At 48.5% G+C, this 25,287-nt stretch overlaps 1 protein-coding gene across 1 annotated transcript in view; it reads left to right on the top strand.

Moving 5' to 3' along the window:
* LOC139748203 (serine/threonine-protein phosphatase 4 regulatory subunit 1-like) overlaps positions 1-25,287 on the top strand; it is a 360,191-nt gene that overhangs the window by 16,104 nt on the left and 318,800 nt on the right. The window lies entirely within an intron of this gene.

Genomic DNA, 25,287 nt, shown 5'->3' with positions numbered 1-25,287 from the left:
AACAGGGCATACAGTGATTGGTGCATGCTTGCCCTACCTTATAGCAAAAATGTCTGTGTAGATGCTCATAGGTAGGTTGGTGCTTTGTTTCTGTGCTTTTGTTTCACTCAAATAACACTTTTTTTAAGCTTTCATCGTTTTCTTGTACCCATACCATCTTCGAACTCCATCCACTGCTCTCACCTTTTTTTTATAAAGTTCCTTTCTTACCATTCTTGGTTGCATCATAATTCTTTTACCAGTATATGAATATTGAAAACTTCATTTTACAACTGAAAATCTGCATGACTATGATTTTGATTTGATGCATCAAGGTAGGATGATTTGATAATTTTAACAGGTCTTTCTTACTCATAGTTTCATGTTTGTATCTCATTATTATAGCATAAGCCACTTGGTTATCATTTACTCCCTCTGAAATTTCATTATTCTTTCCACCATCTCTAGATATACTTGTCAGATGCTTAACATTCTTAACCTCCAACCTCTCATCTTCCTGACATGGGCATACACAAGCACTAAGCTTTTGTTAACATTCACTTTTATCTAACCTGACCCTCTCTACCATTTAGATTTATCTCATGTTCTACAGTTCTCCCATGACCACATGTTATTACAATGTTATATTCCATATTTTGATTATTTTTCCCTTTATACATTACATGTTATGTTCTTTCTGATAACTTGGCCTTTTTTATTTTAGTTGAATATATTATACACTTGTGTCTCGATGTTCCTCACAAATGTCATACTGAATATATTGCCTGGTGTTGCACATCAGATGCAATGCTTTCTCTTTTGAAATGTTTCACTGCTATGTTCAGCTCTCTACTCCTTCCTGATTTAGAAATGAAAAATGTACATTCTGGGAATGTTTGTAAAGTGTGCTTGAAATATTTCATTCTTGGAAAATTGTTAAAGGCTGTTTAGAATTATTGATTGAAGTTGCAGTTATGTAATATTTCATTACCTGAAACTTATTTTTTCTTGTTGATAGTATGAACGAGGCACTTGCAATAAAATGAAATTCGTTCTCTTTTCCGCATGTACCTAGTAGTTTCTTTCCGAGGTAGAATATGTAATAATTTTTTTGAAGTAAGAAATTGTTACAATAATAGAGATGAGTATTTATGTGTTGCTTACATCTTTCGTGTTTATCTTTTCTCTGCTATGAGTTATGGTAATTGATTGATAATATTACCTAAGTAAACTCTTAACCATGGAGGACTAAATTCCTAAGTATCTGTTTTATAGGGCATCTTCAAGGTGATAGAAATATGTTCAGCATTGAATAAGTTTTATGTCCTTGTCCTTTTTGTGCGATTTGAGATAAAGATTTGATACAATCAATATTCCCTCAACTGCATTAACTTCATAGACCTTTTTTTTTTTTTTTTTTATACCTCGTTGCTGTCTCCCGCGGTTGCGAGGTAGCACAAGGAAACAGACGAAAGAAATGGCCCAACCCCCCCCATACACATGTACATACACACGTCCACACACGCAAATATACAAACCTACACAGCTTTCCATGGTTTACCCCGGACGCTTCACATGCCTTGATTCAATCCACTGACAGCACGTCAACCCCTGTATACCACATCGCTCCAATTCACTCTATTCCTTGCCCTCCTTTCACCCTCCTGCATGTTCAGGCCCCGATCACACAAAATCCTTTTCACTCCATCTTTCCACCTCCAATTTGGTCTCCCTCTTCTCCTCGTTCCCTCCACCTCCGACACATATATCCTCTTGGTCAATCTTTCCTCACTCATTCTCTCCATGTGCCCAAACCATTTCAAAACACCCTCTTCTGCTCTCTCAACCACGCTCTTTTTATTTCCACACATCTCTCTTACCCTTACGTTACTTACTCGATCAAACCACCTCACACCACACATTGTCCTCAAACATCTCATTTCCAGCACATCCATCCTCCTGCGCACAACTCTATCCATAGCCCACGCCTCGCAACCATACAACATTGTTGGAACCACTATTCCTTCAAACATACCCATTTTTGCTTTCCGAGATAATGTTCTCGACTTCCACACATTTTTCAAGGCTCCCAAAATTTTCGCCCCCTCCCCCACCCTATGATCCACTTCCGCTTCCATGGTTCCATCTGCTGACAGATCCACTCCCAGATATCTAAAACACTTCACTTCCTCCAGTTTTTCTACATTCAAACTCACCTCCCAATTGACTTGACCCTCAACCCTACTGTACCTAATAACCTTGCTCTTATTCACATTTACTCTTAACTTTCTTCTTCCACACACTTTACCAAACTCCGTCACCAGCTTCTGCAGTTTCTCACATGAATCCGCCACCAGCGCTGTATCATCAGCGAACAACAACTGACTCACTTCCCAAGCTCTCTCATCCCCAACAGACTTCATACTTGCCCCTCTTTCCAAGACTCTTGCATTTACCTCCCTAACAACCCCATCCATAAACAAATTAAACAACCATGGAGACATCACACACCCCTGCCGCAAACCTACATTCACTGAGAACCAATCACTTTCCTCTCTTCCTACACGTACACATGCCTTACATCCTCGATAAAAACTTTTCACTGCTTCTAAGAACTTGCCTCCCACACCATATATTCTTAATACCTTCCACAGAGCATCTCTATCAACTCTATCATATGCCTTCTCCAGATCCATAAATGCTACATGCAAATCCATTTGCTTTTCTAAGTATTTCTCACATACATTCTATATATATATATATATATATATATATATATATATATATATATATATATATATATAGTGGCTTTTTGAAAAGTTTAAGTTGAAAAAATTAGATTAACATATTACGTATGTGTTAGAGAATTTTGTTTCTGTTATGTTTTAGTGATTGATGTGTTGTTTGGTTAGTCATCTTGTTTGATATATGTATATCCCAAAGTGACCTGCTTGAGGGTTGGCAAAGTGCATGCATATTCCCTTTTATAAGGGGGTGGGGACAAAAAGAAATGTTTGAATTGTCTGTGGTATATGTCAGTTTATCTCTATTGCATTGCAGTCAAAATTTGGCCTTCCCTTTACCATTGTAGGTGAAAAGTTCATTATTCCTATTAACATTTTCATTATACCCTGCAGTTCCAGTCTTCTCTATGTCCTTCTCTTCTGTTTCCTCACAAGTTTGTTGTGGCTTGTAATAAGACTTATTAATCCTTTATTGTATAATGTTACCTAATATTCCTAGTCATTGAAGTTTAGTTTTACACTTTTGTTCTTTGGATTGTCAGCTTGATCATCCATAGTTTCCTATTCACTCAATCGGCCCTAGAACATGAAGAAGAAATGCCAACTTATCCTGTCATGTTTTACCAAGGCACACATTACCTTGGAGAATAACCTTGTGAAAGAGCAGTCACAGTCTTTTCAACCTTTTATTTTCTTTACATACTATTACTAAATATAGTACTGGAAGTATGTGTATGCAGTCATCCTATTTAAACTACTATTGTTTCTCTTGAATCTGTACGTGTGTTGCACAATGTATTCTTTCCATCTGTTTTTATCACCCATTATGAGCTTCTTTCTCAGATTACTTCCCAGAGTTGTTCTTTCAGGTTAGCTCCCCTGTGTATCCTTAACCTTCTCAATGTCCAATAAGTTCCATATTCAGTTGTTGTAGTCTTTTTACTTCCCCTGAACTTCAGTTTTAGTAACAGTAATGTAGAGTGTAGGAATAAGTAATCAACTTTATTTTTTCAAATGAGTCATCTTTTTTCCAGCATTTGTTCCTCACATTTGGCATATACAACCACAACTTGCAGCAAGCAGGATCTCACACCCTTTAGTAGGTTTCTTAGTAAAAGCCTCTACAAAAAATTAACTTTGTCTCATGCACTGTCTCATGCACTCTTGATTACCCTTTTGTAGAATATCTACCACATCCATGTTTTTGCCCCATTTTTTTGTCTTTCGTAACCTCTTTCATTCTGCACAACTGTAAGTTGAACGTGGTCCATCCCGGGCCACATGCACTATTTGTGGGGATGATGGTATTTGCATAGCTAGGATCCCAAATGTAGCCGAGGTGTCGGGGCTGACAAACACCGGGGCGTCTCGTAGCCAAGGCGTGGGTGCTTTGCTTCTCGCCTCTCACTGTAGATTACTGTGACAGACATTCAAGCTCAGTATCTTTACAACAAAAGTGAGGTTTGTGAATTAATTGTTAACGGGTATTTCCTCATCCAGAATGAACTGGTCGACTGCTTTGTGATATTTGAAATTATTGTGGAATATTTTCATAGGCTGTTTGGTTATGACGTTGTTGGGCGCATGTTGCCTTAGGTTTGTGGTTTTGAAGCTCGTGGGGGGGGGGGGGGGGGGAGTGATTATGAAACTGCGTGAGGTGTTTCACAGTAGAAAGTGTGGAAATTAGTGCATTTCCTCTACCACACGTATACTGTAGCTTCACTTGGCCAGTTTCTCGTGATTACATAATACAGATTTTTTTTCGATACTGAAGGGTAGCATAAGTTTTTGGATGGTTTCTGAAAAATACGGCCCATACACGTTTGTTCTTTCGTGGGAATGTGTTAAGGGATGAGAGTTCTGGAGTTGAAGGAGGATAATGAAGGTCATGAGGTAGAATAAGTCAAGGCTGGAGTTTGAAGAAGTCATGGTGGAGTTATGAGGTAGAATGAGTCTGGATTGGAGGTATGGAGGAGGCATAATGAAGGTTATGTGGTAGAATGAGGTAGGTCAGGATTGGAGTTATGGGGTAGGCATTATATTAAGAGGTAAAGGAGTCAAATCGAGGGTTGGTGGTCATAAGGAAGAGCGAGATAATATAAGAGTGAAGGTGGCGGTGTAAACAGAGTGGCTGCTGCTGCCCTCTGCTTTAGGCCTAGGGAAGCGCTGGTTCCCCCCGCCGCCGATAGATGGCGGGAAGGGCCTTTCCTCGGCGTCCCCTTCACTGCTTCCCTCTTCCCCACCTCCCTCTTGTTTCCCCTCCGCCCCGTCCCCCCCCCTCCCCCTCTCCGCTACACAGGCCGCTCCCCCCCCCCCCACAACCACCACCACCTTCCGGCCACGGATACAAGCAACCGTTGCCCCTCTACTCAACCCACCCCTCCATCAGTCCTTCCTGGTAGTCAGTCATTACTTCTGCGCGTCTTCCTCGTGAGTCTAGACTCAATGTAGACTTCTTGATTAGAACCTTAGAAATAATTTCAGGAACTTGTTAAACGAGGCCATATTGTATCGAATGTTTCCGTTTCCTGGGGTAAGGTTGGCGAAAGGGGGGGGGGGTGAGACAGATGGATGTATGGGCGAGTGACGGGGTTATGGCGCAGCCTGTCTTGGTCAGGTCAGTTGCCGGCTGCCGCCTCGTACGCTTCTAGGGTTAGCTGTCTGGATGGCTGACGAGCGACTGACTGGTCTGGTTGTTTAGCGGGCTGTGATTGCGTGGATACTACTTGCATGATCCGCTCCAGGCAGCTACCCCTCATACTAACGATTTATACACACACACACACACTCACGCACACACACACTTTGAATTTGCCCATCTTGGAAGAGAGAAGAGTGAGGGTGAACTGATCACACAACCTTGGAAGTTTGTAGAACAGATCGATGACGTGGACAGCGAACATTTCTTCGGGAGATGTAGGGATAGGGCAACCCGAGGACTTTGAAGCCAGAAACTTGTTTAAAGAAGATAAAAGATGCAAAGAAGTACTTTCACAGTATAAGAGTGACGGATGAATGAAGTAGAAAGACGGAGGAAGTTATTCATACGCACAGCAGTCGAAAATTTAAGAAGTTTTGTGATGTTTTAGAATGTTCAAGAGATAAGGCCCCATAAGACTCCCTCCCCTTACGTTACAAATAGGTCATTAAACACTTTTTCGTTGTGCCATGGTTAGCGGTGCGACTCGCCAATATAACGTGCTCGAGTTCCAGACAAGGAAGCCCTCCCACAGCCAACTTAGCTTTTCATCCAATAAAGAGGTAGCTGGCTAGAGATGGCGTGTGCATTATATATATATATATATATATATATATATATATATATATATATATATATATATATATATATATATATAAACCATTGGGATAGGGGAGAAAGAATACTACCCTCGTATCTGCTGCGTGTCTTTGAAAGCGATTAAGAGAGGCGAGAGGCGGAAGCGGTGGCTGGACGTCCTCTCCTCCTGTCCTGTTTAGCGAAAGGAGCTGAGAGGAAAGAGCCAAATGAAGATCTTTTATCCTCAGAGCCCCATGTTATGGGAGGCCTTGTGTTACAATATATATATATATATATATATATATATATATATATATATATATATATATATATATATATATATAGTGGATGTACAGTCATTATAAGTGGTAGTAAACAGTCATAGCCACACAGGTTCCCTCCTCCGCCGCCTCCTTGTCAGCTGAGATTCAGTTTGCACCAGAGACGTCGCCTCAGAGGTGTCACTTCCACCAGGTCATGGTGCTCACTCACTCTCACCACACACTGCGTTACTCAGGTGTTAGCAGCGATGGAGTCGGAGGTCTCGAGGAGTAAGACTTCGTTCTTTTGCTGGATCAAGACATGCTAGTTGGCTCCTGGGAGAGAATGGTGTAGTGTGGGGGGGGGGGGGTCAGTGAGATGAGTGTGTGTTGTTATTGGAGGAATCAGTGTGTAGGGTGATGTGTGTGTGTGTGTGTGTGTGTGTGTGTGTGTGTGTGTGTGTGTGTGTGTGATGGTTGCCTGGGCCGCCTGCCTACCTGGGTAGAGCTAGTACTCTATATACCTGTATCATGCAGCCATCTTGGCTTACGTAAGCCTTGCAGGGTACAGTGTTTATACCGTGCTGGCCCTCTTTATTTACTCCCCCCCCCCACACGCGCGTTTTATACACTGAATGGCATAGCTTCATTCAGGTCTCTGACCCCACTCCTCCTCCTCCTCCTCCTCCCCCCAAAGCACGAGTTTGGGGGGGGGGGGGGATCGTGTCGTTTGCCTCACAACTCCATTTCCCGTAAAGGTGATTAGTGTTCTTTGAAAGATCCGGTGCGGCATTTTGATTATTGTGTTGCCATTGTCCACACCCGGGCTTTATGACGATCGGTAGTGTTGTGTGTGTGTGTGTGTGTGTGTGTGTGTGTGGAGAGGGGCGCCGCCGGTGGTGGTGGTGGTGATGATGGTCATCGTGATGGGGGCGGGCATCATCGTCATAAGTGGTCCTGGTCACAGAGAGGACCAGGACCCGTGCGCCCCAGATGTGTTTCTCGTGATGGTAGTGAGATGAGAGGGTTGGGTGGTGGTGGTGGTGGAGGAGGAGGCGTGTGGTGGTGTGGTCAGTATATTAGGTGGTTGGTGTCGTCGGGATCGTCTGGCTGGGGTAGTTTAGAGTGAGGAGAGAGCTTTGTGTGGTTACTGTGTGTGTGTGTGTGTGTGTGTGTGTCGCCCCGTCTCGTAACCTTGTAGGGGTGTGGCTGAAAGCTGCCCCCTCACCTACAGGGATGAAGTAAATAAGGCACCAGAAGCAGCCATTCGTGGTCCCGACCGCATGACCGGTATTCACCCCAAACGCCAGGTGACATAACTTTACTCTCTCTCTCTCTCTCTCTCTCTCTCTCTCTCTCTCTCTCTCTCTCTCTCTCTCTCTCTCTCTCTCTCGTCCGTCTCATACTGTCAACTTCACACTGGTGCCGTACCCTCAGGCTGCCGCCGTACGCCGCTGTGTGGAAGACGACCAGAAGACTTTATTTACTTCGTTGACCCGTCCTGCCGCCCTAAGACACGATACGGCCCCAGGGGCTTGGTGGCGCCCTCGGGGGGTCATTTACTATGTCCTTTTCGTAGGTCTGGCCGAGGCAGTAGTATAAGTAGGTCTGGGTGAGGCATTGTAAGTAGGTCTGGGTGAGGCAGTGTAAGTAGGTCTGGGTGAGGTATTGTAAGGAATGGCAAAGTTATCTCTAAAATGTTTGGAAGTTTTCTTTATACATTCTTTTCTGTTTTATCTCGTCGCACGCAGCAGTTTTCTCGGGTGACGGTACACCAGTGCCGTACCATAGTGTAGCGTGCTTGAGTGAAGCATTGTGGTTGGTAGCGCATGGTACACGAGGGCTGTACCAGTGTTGTTTAGCATACTAGAGCGCCCGCGGTGTGGTACCCGCATAGTGAACTGGTTTTTTATGTTATTTTTTAGCAAGGTGGTGTGGTAGCTGATGGTACTCTCTGAATGGCGTACCATCGTGTAGCTTTGCTAGAGCAGTGCACTGTGGTAGCGGAGGGTACGCGAGGACACACAGTGGAATGGCACTGAGGTAGCATGACCTGTCCTCTACCACTAGCCACATGGATCAGTGTGGTGTGTCGAGGGAGGGTGCAGTGGTGGTGGTTTGCGGCGTCATAGCCTCCCAGTTAGGTCTGAGGAGGACTCGAACCGAAGTCTTTGAGCTTCGAGTTTCTTCCCTCTCCCCACTGCGCCAATGGAACACCCTCGTCTATAGAGGCGCGGGGGTTGGGTTGGTGCGGACGAACCCCTGTATTGGACCACCTTAACCCGCTTGATGACAGAGACTGTGGTAGATTGAGGGTAGATCATGGGTTCTTTGTGATTACTGTTACTAGGTACGTGGGTTCCTAATGTGATTACTGTTACTAGGTACGTGGGTTCCCAGTGTGATTACTGTTACTAGGTACGTAATATAATTACTGTCATTTGGTTCATGGGTTCCTCAGGAATTATGTATTTGTAATTACCCATTTCTACGGTAGGGGTCTGGGAGTCTGGCACTCCTGTATGTGATTACTATATGTGTGTTACGGGGAGTGAGAGAGAGAGTTTTACACTCGTGTTGACCCCGTCTCTTAACCTTGTACATATTTACCAAGTCTTTTATCTACATGTATGGTTAGGTTGGTGTCTGTGTGTTCTCTACGTCGATTGAGTTTTGCACTCGTGGGGGCCCCAATGTTATGAACATTCTCTACTTCCATACAACTTACATTTAAGTATGCTGTCTGCATTAACCTTGTTCCTCAATGTGTGTGTGTGTGTGTGTGTGTGTGTGTGTGTGTGTGTGTGTGTGTGTGTGTGTGTGTGTGTGTGTGTGTGTGTGTGTGTGTGTGCAGGATATCTGGAGAACGTGACATTATGTGCACTGCGTACGCTCCTGTTACGTGTTGTGCGTTGATGAAGAAGACGCGTCCTCAAACCTCGTAGCCCGTGTGTTCTGAACTGCAACTGTAATTGTATAAGGTGTACAGGGAGGATATGGGGTGTACATGGAGGGTATGAGATTTACAGGGAGTCTGTGGTTCAAGTACAACAATAGATGTGATGTGTTAACGGTCGGGGCGGCGGGCGTATATCGTGTGTGTGTGTTTGTGTGTGTGTGTGTGTGTGTGTGTGTGTGTGTGTGTGTGTGTGTGTGTGTGTGTGTGTGTGTGTCCTCTCCCCCTCTCTGTGTATCACCCAACATCTTCCTTAATTCATCATGATCATCATCCATTCCCCTCACCCCCCAGCGTGACCCCCATCATCATCATCACCCGCCTGCCGTACTGTACCTTCATCATCCAGGGTTTCCAAGAACACACATCCTCCCCCCAGCCCGATTTACCTTCATACCCAAGAGGTCTGCACACTCACTTCTACTGCCTCCATGTTAGTGTGTGTGTGTGTGTGTGTGTGTGGACGGTGTGGTAGGCTGGGGGGGGGGGGGAATGGTGGTGTATGTTTGGTGTGGCAGGAAGTAGGGAGCGGATGGGGAGGGGTCTGGTGGCGGGAGGCGGACGCAGCCTTACTGGGGAGGGGAGGGGGGGCGGGGGACATACCCAGCCAATAAGCTGGTCTTGAGCCACGTTCCTCCTCCTGCTGGATGTGTGTGTGTACCCTCTTACGCCTGGTGCCTCGTACCGTGGCTGGCATACGGCAGTGTACCGTGGGGGGCGCGGCACACCGCCGGCGGGAGGGAGGAACCCGGTGAGCTGCGTGCGGTAGCCTCAGCTGGGTATGGTGGTTGACACAGTTGGGTGAGGCCGTTAATGTGGTGGTGTCCCTTCCCCCCTCCCCCCTTCCCATCTGCCTCCCTCCCTCCCCGTAGACCGTACGCGGCAGTTATCACCTGGCCTTACCTGTCTCTTGTTGCCACGTGGGACCCACGCACTCTTATGCTTCCCCCACTCCCTCCACCCACCCCCTCTGTCCCGTCGCCTTCCACCGTCACCCGTAGTCTGTCTGTGCGTCTGTCCTGACAACAGCTGGGTCCCATACATCACCCCTGGCCAACGCTACTGTCCACCATGGCTGGACAAGGCCCCTGTGTGTGTGTGTGTGTGTGTGTGTGTGTGTGTGTGGTGGTAGAGTAGCTGGTGCTCAATACATGAGTCGTGGTCAGCAACGCCCTCCCGGCTAGAGCGGAGAGCATGTTCTTCTGGTGTGTGTCAGTCAGGGTTGTGGTGTTTGCCTCAGCAGTAGCCAGGCGCCCCCCTCCCTGTACATCACTCCTCGCCTGCCACACACACACACACACACTTCCACAGTCCAGGGCAGAGGAGGTTGTTGTAGTCTGCTGGTGTACACACGAGGTCAGAGGAAAGACTGGGGGAGTCTTAACTAGGGTGAAGAAGGTGGGTGGTGGTGGACCAGCAAGCCCCTCCCCCGAGGTTTGTTGCTAGGCTCGCCGGACAGTGTCGTGGGGTTCCAGTCGATACCTTCATACATTTCGCCGCCGTATTTGGCCATTTTGGCACAGTTGATAGCCGTATTATTGACGGTTGCCGTACACGAGGTGGAGGGGAACACCACTCGCCCCCCTCCCTCCCATCGTCGCGCACGCGAGGCCTCTGTACTTCACTGCCGTCCCTCACTAGCCCCCTACTTGCTGTTGCCGCCTTAGGTTTAGTCTCTGGTACCGCCGACACAACCCCCCCTCCCCTCTCTCATGCTCACGTGTTTCCTCCTCCTACAATTGTAAGTAGTGTCCTGTAAAGCTACAGTTTCTCAAGACGGTGTGTGGACGTCTTCTTGTGTTTATCGTCACGCAGCCAACCAGCAGGAGAGCGTGAGACTTTATTGTTACGTTTAGCGTAAAGATTTGGACGAGATCTGGAGAGATGTGGTCCGGCACTGTTGCTGATATACCAGTACACTGTCGTGAGTGTGTCACTGCACATTGTATGGAGGAGCGCGGGACTTCCCAACAGCGGACGCTGGGTGGGGGGCCCCTGACCCACGCGACACACGCCTTCGTCACTCGCGTTCTGTCGCCCATCGCCAGGTGATGAATTACCCCCCCGCCCTTCTCCTCCTCGCTGTACCTAACACCATGAGGTTTGAATGAAAACATGATGTTCATAGGGTCACTCATTACTCACAAGGGAGTTTAAAAGTAATATAGCACATAAATGGAGGTTTTGCAAACACGGCGCATGTGAGTTGTAGACGGAGGGAGGAGGGTTGTGTGAGCTTGCAAGGAAGAGAGGCAGACTCACGCCTCTTGGCAGGAGTTTTGAAAATGTAGTCACTAGCGACCATCATGCTACTGATGTGGAGACGGCTCGTAACGCCTCTAATACAAGGCAAACTGTATAGGGAAGTAAGCAGACAGATAGATAGAAAGCCATGCCTGACATAGATCACTTTCTCGTCGAACTACTTCATAAAAGCTATGGAAGATTAGGGAAGAGCCCCCTCCCCGCTCGCACCACCTTCTCATGATGACCCAAGTTTCTGTACTCGACAAGGGAGGGCGTATGTGAGTCGTGATTCATGCCCACGAGTCTGACTTACGACTTGGAGCATGACGACGAGGGCACGACACCCCCTTGGCCGTCGACCTGTCAGCCCGTAAGGTTGAGTGGGTGGGATTCGAACCCTGGTTACGTCGGAGGTTTGAAGACAGCCACTATCGACCTTAAAGTGTTTAGTGGTGTGTCCCCCCCCCCCCCCCCCATCTTGGTGGTAGGGGACATGTGGGGTTTAATCTAACGCAGCTTTGATGATGTGACACACACACACACACACACACACACACACACACACACACATATATATATATATATATATATATATATATATATATATATATATAGCTTTGGAAATACAAATTTACATACACTACAGTTCGGATTCGAGCCTGGGCTGGGGCGTGAGGCCGTCTCCGCCATACACAGGTTATGAGACACTCACAACTTCGTCGCGGTTTCCCGTTCATTCCGTGGCTCGAGGCATGAAGGAGTTCCTCCTCACTCTACGTTATCCATTGCTCAGCATGGAATGTATTTTTTTACTTTTTTTTAATACTAATTTTTCGTTTCTGGAGATTTTTTTTTTATTTCAAAGACGTTACTGAAAAAGATTTTACGTGTATCTTCGTCTCCAGTCTTGCCATAAAGTTCACCCCTGGCTGCTGCTGTGTGCTGGCCTCACTCCGTCTGTCTGGTCGTCTACCGTGTTCTGTACACAGTCCCCTGGTGCCACCCTAGACCTGCCAAACCTTCCACTCCAGACTCACCATACCGTCCTGAGGGGTTGAGGTCTGGGGACAAGTTCCTCTGCGGCTCGAGTGTTGAAACGTGTGTGTGTGTGTGTGTGGCTCCGCCCCAGGGCCAGGCCTCCGACGCCCCCATGAGTGGCACATCACCAGAGAGGCTCCTGGGTGTGTGGCTGAGGCAGCGGGGAGGAAGGGGGTCCACTGTGATGTAGTCGTGTACGGTGAGGGGGAGAGGTGTGGTCAGGGGAATGTGGTGGGGAGGCGTGAAAGTCAACATAAGGAGAGGGTGTGGTGGGCACCAGCAGTAGGATAGGGGGTGTGGGGGAGAACAGCAGTAAGGTAGGGGGTGTGAGGGACAGCAGGAGGTGGAAGGGGTAGCAGTTGGTGGGAAAGGGGGGGGGGGGCAGGCCTAGTAACCTTGCTGCCATGATCACCTCACCAGCCACTCCCTCCCTGCCCATCATCTCGACACTCCCAGCTCCTTCCCTTCTCCCATCACTCTCCCCTTTTCCCACGCCTTTTTTTTTTTTTTTATACCTACCTTCCTGCCTGCATACCTTCGTAACCTACCTTACCTATGCCCTCCTCTCCCTACCTACCCATCTTTATACCTGGCAACCTACCTACGTGTATCGCCTTATCTTAAACTTCCTCCCTCTCTATCTTTATCTACTTCCAGCTAACGTGTCTGATTTATTAGCTTCCTGCCGCCTTCTCTCCGTTTTCCCTTCCTTCCCTCCATCTGTCTTGGCTTCCATCTCTCCTCACGTACTCATCTTGGGCCTCCGTGTCTGCCCATCAGGTTACCTACCTCCCTCCCTCCCTCCCTGCTTGTCTGCCTCACTCCCTCGCCGTACCCGCTGCTTTTCCCTTCCCCGTGTGCTGGGGATGGGGGATTCCGCCAAGAACCAGGCCCTCCTCCCCTTCTTCTCCCCCCCCCCCCCCACCCCCCAACATCCGGCGGAAGACTAGGAGGGAGGGAGGGGAGGTGGTGGGTCGGAGGAGGGTGGTCTTGGCCAGCACGGCCACAACCTTCCAAACGAGCTGTTTGAGGAAACCTGATCCGTGGCAGTGTGGGCCGCCTCCTTGCCCGCCCGACCACCACCACAACCCAGCGTCAGGGGGTTAGGTAGCGAGTTGGTCCAGGGACATGATGAAGGGGATTAGTGGGAGCAGCCAGGGTAGAAACCCTAACACTACCACCTACCTCCGCCCTCCCTCCTGCCGCCGCTGCCATCACCACCTCCCCCTCCTGTATTGCCGCGCCGCCCCCGTCAAGTGCCCTACCCCGGTGCCGCCGATGTAGTAGCGCATCGCCTCCATCCGCTGTGAACTCTCGTGTCTTATGTTCACTTCCTCAGAGGCACGAGGAGTGAGGGGGAGGCATCCTTGTCACCCCCCTCTTCCGCACGTGCTTTCGGGGCAGGAGGAGGAGGAGGAGGGGGGGGGGGCAAGCACTGGTGGACCCACCAGATGGCGGCATCGCTTCATAGCAAGGGTCGAAGACGTTCTTGAAATCTAGTTTTGATGCGGAGGCCACCAAGCTCTACCACCGTGTGTGTGTGTGGGGGGGGGGGGAGAGGTAGTAACACGTCATTATCAAAGTTGATCGCTGACATTAACATAACAGTAATTAATAAGAGTTGATCCCTGACATTCCCATTGACTACGTATGGGTTGAGACAAAATCATCTCGTCGCTGGCATGCCAGTGTAGTACTTTTTTTTTTCAAACACATTAAACTGCCGAATGGAGAAGGTGCACTTAGGTCTACCTGTTTTTAAGTGTGTGTGTGTCTGTGTGTTACGCCCCCCTTTTTCATACCGATCTCATTTTCCAGTTCTGTCGTAATGGAACCCCTTAATACTCTCCTTATAGTACCATTACTTAATAGCCCTTGAGTGAGTCTGTAACTTTAACCTAAAACTCGACTGTTACTAAAGTTATGGCGTTTAATGCTGAGGATCAGCTTACTGGACTGAAGGATGAAGTGGTCGTCCTCATCTGGGAGTTTAAAAGTCGTCCGGCTGAAGGAAGAAGGGTCGGGTCGTCGCAACCACAAGGAGTTTTAAGTCGTCTTACTGAAGGGTTGATTTGTGGTACTCATGGGGTTAAGTCGTCTTGATGAGGTGTTACGTCGTCGTCTTACTCAGGGGGGTTAAGTCGTCTTACTCAAGGGGGTAAGTCATCGTGCTCATGGAGTTAAGTCGTCTTACTCAAGGGTTAGTCATTTACTTAAGAGGTTAAAACATTGTATTCATGAGATTAAGTCGTCGTGTTCAGTGGGTGAAGTCGTCGTGCTCAGTGGGTGAAGTCGTCCTACTCAGTGGGTGAAGTCGTCGTGCTCAGTGGGTGAAGTCGTCGTGCTCAGTGGGTGAAGTCGTCGTGCTCAGTGGGTGAAGTCGTCCTACTCAGTGGGTGAAGTCGTCGTGCTCAGTGGGTGAGGTCGTGGTACTGTGGAGGTTATCCCGCCGTCCTCAAGAGCGTGTACTGTGGCTCCATCATGTATATGAGGGTCCGTGATTAGCCGACCTCCGCCGTTTGTAATCTCTCCCCCCTCCTCTCTCTCTCTCTCTCTCTCTCTCTCTCTCTCTCTCTCTCTCTCTCTCTCTCTCTCTCTCCACCTTGCTTGTATATATTCTGAATTATTCATTAGTTTTTGTTCATTTTGGATTCGTCCTTTCGATTATTTAAAACTTCTCTTCATATGTCATGTATGTTGTTCATCCACTTCGGATGTAAGTAGGGGTGGTATGCTATCCATTCATGGAGTAATTAACGTTAGTTGATTCATTTTGTCTGACTGTGTATTGGCTCTCTTAATTAGCTCACTGTAAATGGGTGATTACTGCTGCTGTTGATATTCTTTATGCTTACTCATTACTCGTGTTTGATGCTCTGCACGAGTCTCTTATGCTCTGCACGTGTGAGTCTCTTAGGCTCTGCACGTGTGAGTCTCTTAGGCACTGCACGTGTGAGTCTCTTAGGCACTGCACGTGTGAGTCTCTTAGGCACTGCACGTGTGAGTCTTTTGACGATGGATTGCTATCGCTCCGGCCGGACGCGACCCCCGTTGTTAAACTGCCATCCTTTCCCAGCTGGTGGGGTCGCTAACCGGGTCTTTTTCCACCGGTATGGGAGATCCCCAGTGGAATCCCCAGTCCCTATGACTGATTATGAAACAAAGAAAATGGGATTTGGTAAGTCAGCGTGCCCCAGGGTTAGAAGGCTGGGTGACCGATAGTGTTTATGGGTAAGGGCGACTCGAATTCTGGGTGTATATACAATAGACATATATGAAGGGGGTATCTTATCTGTTGTTATTATTTGATTCCTCCTTTGATGAGGAGAGGGGCAGTGTATGTATCAGGCAGTTCTAGCTTCCAAACACCACTCTCTCACGTAGTCATGAACCCTTGCTCAGTGTGGTTTTGAAGTGAAACATGGCCTAGTTTTAGAAAAAGTTTTTTCTATTTTTTTTCCTACACTTTGCAAAGTTGGGATTCGTTGAGATCAACTTCTGTCCAGTCAACGCCAGCGAATGTGAGGCTCCGGATTCTTAGAAGACTTGCCTCTGTCCTCGCGTTGGTGTAGGGTTGTGCTCGTGCAGTTACGCTGCAGTATAGGTTTAGCTGCAGCGTGTGTGTGTGGGGGAAGGGGGTAGGTACAGACGCAGGCGGTGTGGCCCGACGGTGGTTCGGGCCCGACGGTGAAGTTAGCGGAAGTTGGGTTAACCCCCGTTAATATTAACTTCCGGCCGGGTCTTAGAGCGGGGCGGGGCCGGGGCCGGGGCCGGGGGGACAAGACGGACGAACAGACAGTTGCGCTCCTCCACAATGTGTGTGTGTGTGTGGGGGGGGGAGGTGACAGGAGGGCCGCGGCACGTTGACCGGGGGTTGGGGGGGTGATGTGGTGGATGGATGTGTAGGGGTGTGTGTGTGAGTGGGGGGGGGGGGTTGGTGGTGGTGGCCCTGTGGTCCTGATGGCATGACTAGAACTGGGGGTTGGGTGGGTGGGGGAGGGGGATGTATGGTGTTAGCTGAGGCGGGAGACCAGTGATGCAGCAGCTGAGGAAGAGGCTCCAGCTGTGAGGCATTGGTAACTCAGCACCTCACCCTCCTCCCTCCTCCTAGCGATGACAGCAGTGTTCTGTCATCCACTGGTAGTGTACGGGGACGGGGGAAGCCCTTTGCTTGGTGACTGGCATACCTATTATATGGATTGCTATAATGGACTGTCATACCTGTTGTATGGTAGCTATAGTCATCGCCACATACCTATTATGCGCATGAAAGTTTAAGGTGACATTTAGGTTTGTTCTAAATGGAGGCTCTTCTCGATTTTGATTTTGAAATTTTGTTAAGATAGTTCATTAGATCTTGTTGGAGACGAGGTTCACCCGTGTGTGTGTGTGTGCGTGTAATTTTGAGTGACACTCATCCATACCTCCTCTGTCTCTGGCCGTGAACAAGACAGCCCTCTCTTGGTGTCAGGACCTTTAAATGAAGTTAAGGAAAAGGCTGCGCAGTTTGCTTTTAGGTGTGATGTATGTGGCTGTATGTGGTAACTCTTTGCCGTAGGCGACCCTGTGCCAGTGAGCTGGAGGTGACAGGGGAGGAGGGATGTGACATGGAGGGAGGGGGAAAGGGAGGGGACCATATCTTAAGTCGTGTTCAGTAGGGATCGTGTGGTGGGGTGGGGTGAGGGGACACTCCTTGTGGTGGTGGTTTGTGTGTGTGTGTGTGTGTGTGTGTGTCCTATACCCGGCCGTAATTTCCCCTCTGTACCGCTTTGATTATTGATCCTTCATCTGGCACCAGGGGTCTGCAAGCCACGCCCCGTCGTTTCTCTCTCCCTCTCTCTCTCTCTCTCTCTCTCTCTCTCTCTCTCTCTCTCTCTCTCTCTCTCTCTCTCTCTCGAGCGTTAAGGCCAGACCACCTCAATTGGACCTTGGGTCTCTGTGGTCTGTTTATATGTGTACATCTCTCAGAACAGAAGGGTAAAATGTTTAGTCAGATGTTTTGCATATGACAGTGGAGTTTGTTGAATGATAGAATCAGAATATATATATATATATATATATATATATATATATATATATATATATATATATATATATATATATATATATATATGTATATATATTTTTTTCTTTCATACTATTCGCCATTTCCCGCATCAGCGAGGTAGCGTTAAGAACAGAGGACTGGGCCTCTGAGGAAACATCGTCACCCGGACCCCTTCTCTGTTCCTTCCTTTGGAAAATTAAAAGAAAAAACGAGAGGGGAGGATTTTACAGCCCCCCGCTCCCTTCCCTTTTAGTCACCTTCTACGACACGCGGGGAATACGTGGGAAGTATTCGTTCTCCCCTATCCCCAGGGATTATATATATATATATATATATATATGGAGGGAGGGAAACACTTTATCAATAAAGTTAAAGTAGTGGAACATACGAATTATCGTGAGAGATTGAGTGTCCTTGATGTGCACAACGGAGGGAGAAGAGAAAGTTATGTATCTTAGCAGTTAGTAGGATCAATGAAATAACCCAGGATTAAATATTGATGTCACTTTAGAGGGAACAGCGTACTTAGATAAATAAGAAACTCAAGGTAGAAATATTCTTATGGCCGGGAGAGAAAGAGGGAGATTCGTCTGTATTATGCTGAACAGGATTAGTAGCCACAAGGAGTGAGTACTGTGAAACCTTTAACAGAAGACTGGCCAGGGAGCTTAAAACAGTCCCGGATGAACCTTACCCCCAGGATACACTGAGTGCCCAGTGTAGGTGTGTTTGTAGAATGGTTAAGGACAACAGTGTTGTGAAACGCCGACACCTGGTGAACGCTACGCGTTTCGCCCTGCTTGGGGGGGGGGGTCACAGTCTCGTGACGCGGACTTTCAGAGATGGGTAGGAAGGCACTCGCCTCAGGAGGTATATGGTTGCCTCAGACACCGCTGTAGGTGGGTTGCCCCTCATGCTTGCTTCTGACGAACCAGGCAGTGTGGGTGAAGCCACAAGAGGACGTGGTACAATTAGGAGCACACCTCCAGCAAGACCCAGCGTTGTCACACGATACGTTGCTGCCACCAGCACCCTCCCAGGGTACACCTGGTGTGTCGCACCTACTACCATCCTCCTCTCAAGAGTACTCCTGTTGGGCCGCTCTTGGTAGAAAGCCAGACGCCCAGTGTGAGGTGCGGGGATGGGTGCTACGTAGTTGTGTCGAGGCTTTCATGTCACAGTAGATGGTGGGTAGCAGCATTTACCTCACCGACCAGGCTATGGGGGAATCCTCCGGGCTGGGCTAGGTGGCGGCTCATCTACCCCCCCACCACACGTCAGGGTCGTGAGCCAGCAACATTAGACGTCAAAGTGTGTGTGGCTGGTAAAGATGAGCGTTGCCCAGCTGCATCGCTGGACGGTGACCCCTCCGACCCTGTTTGTTTTGCCTACCGTACATATTACTGCCAGATTGGATGTTATATCACTATAATCATCCTCACCGCTATTGTTCGCTATTAAAGTATTCCTTTCAGTTCACTTTATGTAGAATTGTGGCACTTGCTGCTACTCGTGCGCGTAGCGTTAACTCTTTTACCGTTCGAGGGTCTGGGGTCGGAGGTCTTTCATATCGGAAGATCACCGTCGTTTTCCGTGACACAGGGAAAATAAGCCAAGATGATATTGGCTCTGGTAATCCTCGTGCTTTATCTCGTTAAAGAGAGCAACTTCGCTGCTGTAGTGTTTGCGTTTGGGAAGGGGGTCGAATTTCGGCTCTTGTGTATGGATACAACACCCACATCCACCGTGTATAGGCATACAACACCCAGATCCACCTTGTTTAGGGATACAATACCCAGAACTGGGCGACATAAAGATTGAGGGGCGGTATAAGTTGTAGTCGAACTGGATTCACTTCGTCGTCCGCATCTTCTGCCGCTACTGCTGTCGATGATGTATTTACAGTCTGGTTCCACAACGCTGTCTGTCTCCTCCGCCCTGGGAACGAAATACGTCAGTGTGTGTGTTAACGGAGGGTTTGCTGTACGTATGTAATAGCTCGTGTGTGTGTGTGTGTGTGTGTGTGTGTGTGTGTGTGTGTGTGTGTGTGTGTGTGTTAACGTAGGCCTTCCTGTACGTATCAGTAGTACACGTGTTATTAACTCATGACCGTTGCTCAGTTGGCACGTGTTGATGCTCTCAAAGGTGGGAGGGATGGTCTTGTGTGTACTAGAGGAGGGAAACTCCCCCAACACGTACAACCGGAAGAAGGAGGAGGTTGGATGGGCGTGGGGTGTAGGGCAAACTCCCTCCCATTACTTGTATATTTATACCGCCTTCCCTTTGAAGTGAACGGCTCGCACTGAGGGACTGTGACGCGTTCCTTATATAGTGGATGCCCGCGCGTCTGAAGGCAGTGGGAATCACTCGACTCCTCTAGGGGATGAGGAAATGAACAGCCGGGGGTGTGGTTGAAGACCTGTGTAGGTTTTCATATACTCTCCGCCCAACCCACGGTCTTGATACTGGCGAAGACAGGGTCATGAAAAGATGCGTAAAACAATAACAATGATACTAGAGGATATGCTACAGTGGGAACGTGTGTTGTTGAGACGCCCCTAGAGGTTGATGTGTTCCTCCCTCCATCCTGTTGAGGAATGGCATGGAGCAGTGTCAGCTGGAGGTGGCTAGGGATAGGGGGAATGGTGATAGCTGGTGGAGTCGAGGGATAGGGCCATGGCAGGCGCAGGATGTCCGGGGAAACCCAGCTTCCCCGAGCGTCCCACGTGCCCTCCTTGTCTTTAATATTGTGGTTAGAGGGAAGAAGGAAGGGGTCTGGCCAGGGTGATCGGCTGGTGAAGATTGTAGCACAGATGGTGGGACACGGGCCTCCCTCTGCCTTTCGAAGGTGTGGTTCTGTTAATACGTTGGTTATAGTGAAGGAGGTAGGGGTTTGGGCTGGGTCAGGTGTAGTTTTTGAAGTGCAGTGTTTAAAGAGTATATATATAAGCGTATGGTTTAGCTTTGTGTGTATGTGTGTGTAGTGATGCCGTGTCTCGTTAATCAGGCTCGTCCGCTGGGCGATCCCTCACCCCTCATTATTCGAGAGGGTTGGGGCTCCTTCTCACTCTCGGGTCCTCGTGTCATCCGTCACTGACGAACGCTGTGTGTAAGTCGACAGTACGACGCGTCAGGAGGGCTGCCCGTGTGTGGCGCTACCTTCAATACTCGGGCATGATGGTGGATCCAGCCGCCCTAGGAGATGCCATATGTATACCTCCCATGTAACTCGGGTCTGTGGGTCTGGTAGACGTCAAATGTGCCTCCCATTGTGTATATATCAAGTGTAACTTGGCCTGTGAGCGTGGAGGAGGAGGAGGAGGAGCAGTACCAACACAGTGCTAGACAGCGACCAGTAGAAGTGTTGGTTTGGGCATATTGGGTCGTCATCAGCCAGCGTTTCTTCACCGACCATAGCCCATGCTGGACACGTCAGACACAGGCTAACCCCAAGGATCAAAGCCTGAACCCGCTCCGCCGCCCCTCCACCTGTCGTAGTGTTGAGCGGCGGTGTTGCGTGTGGTGCTGCCGACTCCCGGGGGTTTAGTGTGTTTACGATGGCCGTGTCGTGGAGGTTGCTCAGGCCTAGTGTGTTGAAAAGGGATGAGGGAGAGGGGGTCTTATCTGTGGTTTACGGAGAGAAGGCGAGGGCGTTACCTGTGTTAAGTGTGGGTGAGGTGCTGTAGTTATGACCCAGCATTGTGGTAGTTGTGGCGCACGTGTTTGATCAGGTGTTTGCGTACGTATTGTGGTAGGGAACTGCGTCTTTATTTTTTTACGTGCTACGCATGTCACGCACATCGAGACTCAGAGGCAGCACTTGCTGTTTTGAAACCTTTACTTTTTTAGAAAAGTTGCTCCAGTAGTTTATCATGAGGTTACACACACACACACACACACACACACACACACACACACACACACACACACACACACACACACACTTTTCTTAAGACCCCTGAAGACTCCACGCGATAGAGAGTGAATTCTGTCAGCCAGTTCAGAAGTTTGATATATATATATATATATATATATATATATATATATATATATATATATATATATATATATATATATATATATATTACCCATAGTACATGTTAGGTCTGTCTTGTAGCCCGTAACGAGCGTTATCGGATATCGGCCAGTTCGATAACGGCGTGGTGGTGTTGGGGGGGGGGGGGTACCCTTATTGTACGTACATAAAGACCTGGTGCAATACATCCCGGGCATACATTACCCGTCGACGTGGCTCTCATAAACCTCCACATTATGTTTCCGTGCACACTTCCTCTCCCTCCCTCCCTCCCTCATGCTGTGTCTCCGACTTCGACATAATCGTACACTGAGACAACTACAGGAGATTGCACTTTCCCTCACCGTCGTATTTCTGTTAACGGAAGTATCGTAATATTCTTTTCGTAGATCATATCTCTCTCTCTCTCTCTCTCTCTCTCTCTCTCTCTCTCTCTCTCTCTCTCTCTCTCTCTCTCTCTCTCTCTCTCTCGGGAACTAGAGCTTTCTGATATTGGGTTGTCGTCGGAAGAAAACGTGTCTTTTTTTCTTTATTGACGTAATTGCACTTTTCCGAACGTTGAGAGATTCGTTTCATTGATGATAATGATAATAATAACAATAATGAGGATATTATTATTATTATTATTATTATTATTATTATTATTATTATTATTATTAAGAAATGGCTTTTACGTAAAAGGTTTTATATCATTTTGATTTTTTCATTGTCCGTTAAGGGGAGACTCTGGTACCTTTGCAATCTGTCTTTGGTCATGAGGTGCACCATTATCGTAAGTTGAGGCTATAGATAGGTCGCCTGCTTTTGCCCGGATGCCCGAAAACCCTTGCCCAGAATCTGAAGTACCTACAACAACAACAAATTTAGGGGGAGGGCTCAAGATGCCGTATAAGAACGTACACTCAACAACGATCTGCTGCACACTTTCAGAGTGGCATAATACGACATAAGGACGAAGCATTCTGACGTCGTATAGTTAAAAGGTGATCGTTTTGAAACCTTTCGTTGGCGCGGGTGTAAAGATTTTTTTTTGTGTGGTGTGTGTAACAACCTGACAGTATTATTTTGGATGTGTAAGTGTTATGATGAGCTTTCAGGTTTGGTGAGATGAATGTCTTGCCATGTTAGTATATAGTTTTGACAGGTGGTCGTGGGAGTTAGGATGTGTGGTGTGGAAAGAGCGTAGTAAGGTGAGTTAGGAGCGTTGGGGAAGCGCCAAGCGAAGGAGCGTAGTGAGGGAGCGTGGGTGGTGCTGCGTGAAGGAGAATGGGAGGTAGCGGACCGTAGTGGTGAGGGGTGGGAGAGGAGCGTAGTTGGAGAGTGAGGGAAGGCCCGATGGCGGTGCTTCGTAGACGTGGGTGAGAAAGGGACGTGGGTGGAGCATAAAGGGTGGGGGAGAGTGGGTTGTACAGGTGTAGGAGGGGAGCGTAAAGGGGGGAAGCGGTAGTCGGGTTTCCGGTGGCGGTGTAGGTTGGGTGGGGGCGGGTCGGTGTTTTTGTTGGCGTGGCTGTGTTGATGTTAAGGTGGCCCCGCTCCACCCTTCGTTATGTTGTTCACCTCCGCCTCGCTTATAGGCACAGATACGGGGCCCCTAGTCGGGAGGGGAGACACAGAGGCCTGTCTGAAGACAAGGGGCCCAGTGCCAGGCTAAGGCCCATGTCTGGAGGGGGCCCAGTGCCAGGCTAAGGCTCCTGTCTGGAGGGGGCCCAGTGCCAGGCTAAGGCCAAGCCCACAGATACGTCCGTCACATAACACCAACATCAGTCTAGATCGTGGAGGAGGTTATGGAGTCAACCTGTGTTTTTCTCGTACGTGTCAGTTGTTGAGGGCGATACCTTGCCGTCGTCTTCCACCCTCACTGGTGGGTTACAGTTTCCTGCTCACATATCACATTATGACGGGGTTTAATATATGTGTGTCTCTGTGATAATGATAATGATAATAGTAATGATGATAGCTGATAGTCTTCGTATTACTATCCAGAAGTATGGATGAAGTCAAGTGAGGGATTTTTTTTCTCCCACACAGGCTTTAATCTTATCTGTTTCTTATACTACCTCGACCACGAAGGAAGTTGTAGAGGGGGACTGATTGATGATAAAGATCTTTCATGCGTTTTTCTACGTTTTTTTTAATAGATAATGTTGTACGTGCTGGCCAGGGAGGAAGACCAGCTGGGGAGGCATACGTGAGTATGGGAAGACTGGAGGATGTGTGGTAGTTGTTGAATTCAGGTGGGAGGGGGGAGTCCAATGTTATCTCTCTCTTCGACGAAAACTGTTAATGAAGATATCTAGGCAGGAAGACTGAACAAGCTCGAAGTGGGCGCTGGGGATGTAGGGACGTCCCGTTACCTGGACTGCCGAGGGTGGCACACTCTTAGAAGTACGATGGCATCGTTGACGTACTTCCCTTGACTAGATGCAGCCATCTGGGTGTAGTCAGGTTAAGGAGACGCAGTGCCTCACCTTCTGGCCCGTGAGCTTCTACAGATGAAAGACTGGGTGGGTGGTTGGGGTGGCTCTCCCGGCAAGTGCGTTGTCTGACGATGGTCGGCGAGGAAGTCTTGCCAGCCGTAGGACCACTGTAGTAGATTCCTCATTAGCCCGAGGCAGGGAGATAGTCTTGTTTAGTACCCAGGTTATGGTAAGACTCGAGTTGAACGCTTGGGCGAACGTAAGGAAGAGAGGGAGAGAGAGTATTAGAAGGTCTTGCGTCCCACTAAGATAAAGTCCTGGAAGCTAACTAGGCAGTGGGTGAACGGGGGGCTAAGAGGTCCTCTGGTATTACCAAGACTTCTAAAGGTTCCCTGTAAGTTACGCCGTGTGTATTAGTAGCCCAGGGAGTTAGCATCCTCTCAGTGGGCTGGAGGATCGTGGGGTGAGGGCAAGAGGCCATGACTCGTATATTGTGGACTTCCTGACTGGAAAATCGTCGGATCAGTCGACGCATTTTGATTACCTGGAGAGGGACAGAGGTAATGGAGAGCAGAGGGCTTTTTGTGTAGAGTTTCATACGCACGTAATCGAGCGGGTTTTGTGGACCTCTTTAATCACCCCCATGAGTCTGGCAGCGTTTGGGCCGGAAGGTAGGCTGGGAGGCAGGTGGTGTCAGAGTGTCTGTGGTGGGAGGAAGAGGAGGGAGGAGGGCAAGGGAGCCTAACAGGTCAGCTTTTTCGGTGGAGAGGTGATTATCGTAGGAAGGAGGAGGGCAGGGGTGGTCCTCGTGACCGCTCGGCTCTCTCAGTGGTGTACTCACACCGGCTGGTGTTGTGCTACCTCACGTGTGGTGTCTTCGGGAAGTCAGCTCGAGGGCGTAGTCCACGATCTGCTTCGTTCCTCAGAGGGGTGAAGGCCTGGTGTGGTTAAGTGTTGCTTGTGGTAGAAGGCCGAGCCTTGGTGATGCATTATTCTCCTGATGCGGGAGGCAGCAGAGGTACAGGGGAATGTCAGCTGGGTTTGCCCTTACAGATCTCGAGGAGGAGGAGGAGGACATGGGAACGTTCTCCCCATGATCGTGACCACATAACTTTCCCATTTTGTTTTTGTCATCATCCATGCTTAGTGTCTTGATCCGCTCTGTGTGTGTGTGTGTGTGTGTGTGTGTGTGTGGTGTGGTGTGTGTGTGTGTGTGCGTGCGTGCGTGCGTGCGTGTGTGTGTGTGTGTGTGTGTGTGTGTGTGGATGGATGGTTTTGGGAGCTTG

Source organism: Panulirus ornatus, chromosome 73, assembly GCF_036320965.1.
Source record: "Panulirus ornatus isolate Po-2019 chromosome 73, ASM3632096v1, whole genome shotgun sequence".
NCBI lineage: Eukaryota > Metazoa > Arthropoda > Malacostraca > Decapoda > Palinuridae > Panulirus > Panulirus ornatus.
Note: the sequence above shows the minus strand (reverse complement) of the source record. Positions and strands in the feature narration are given on the sequence as shown.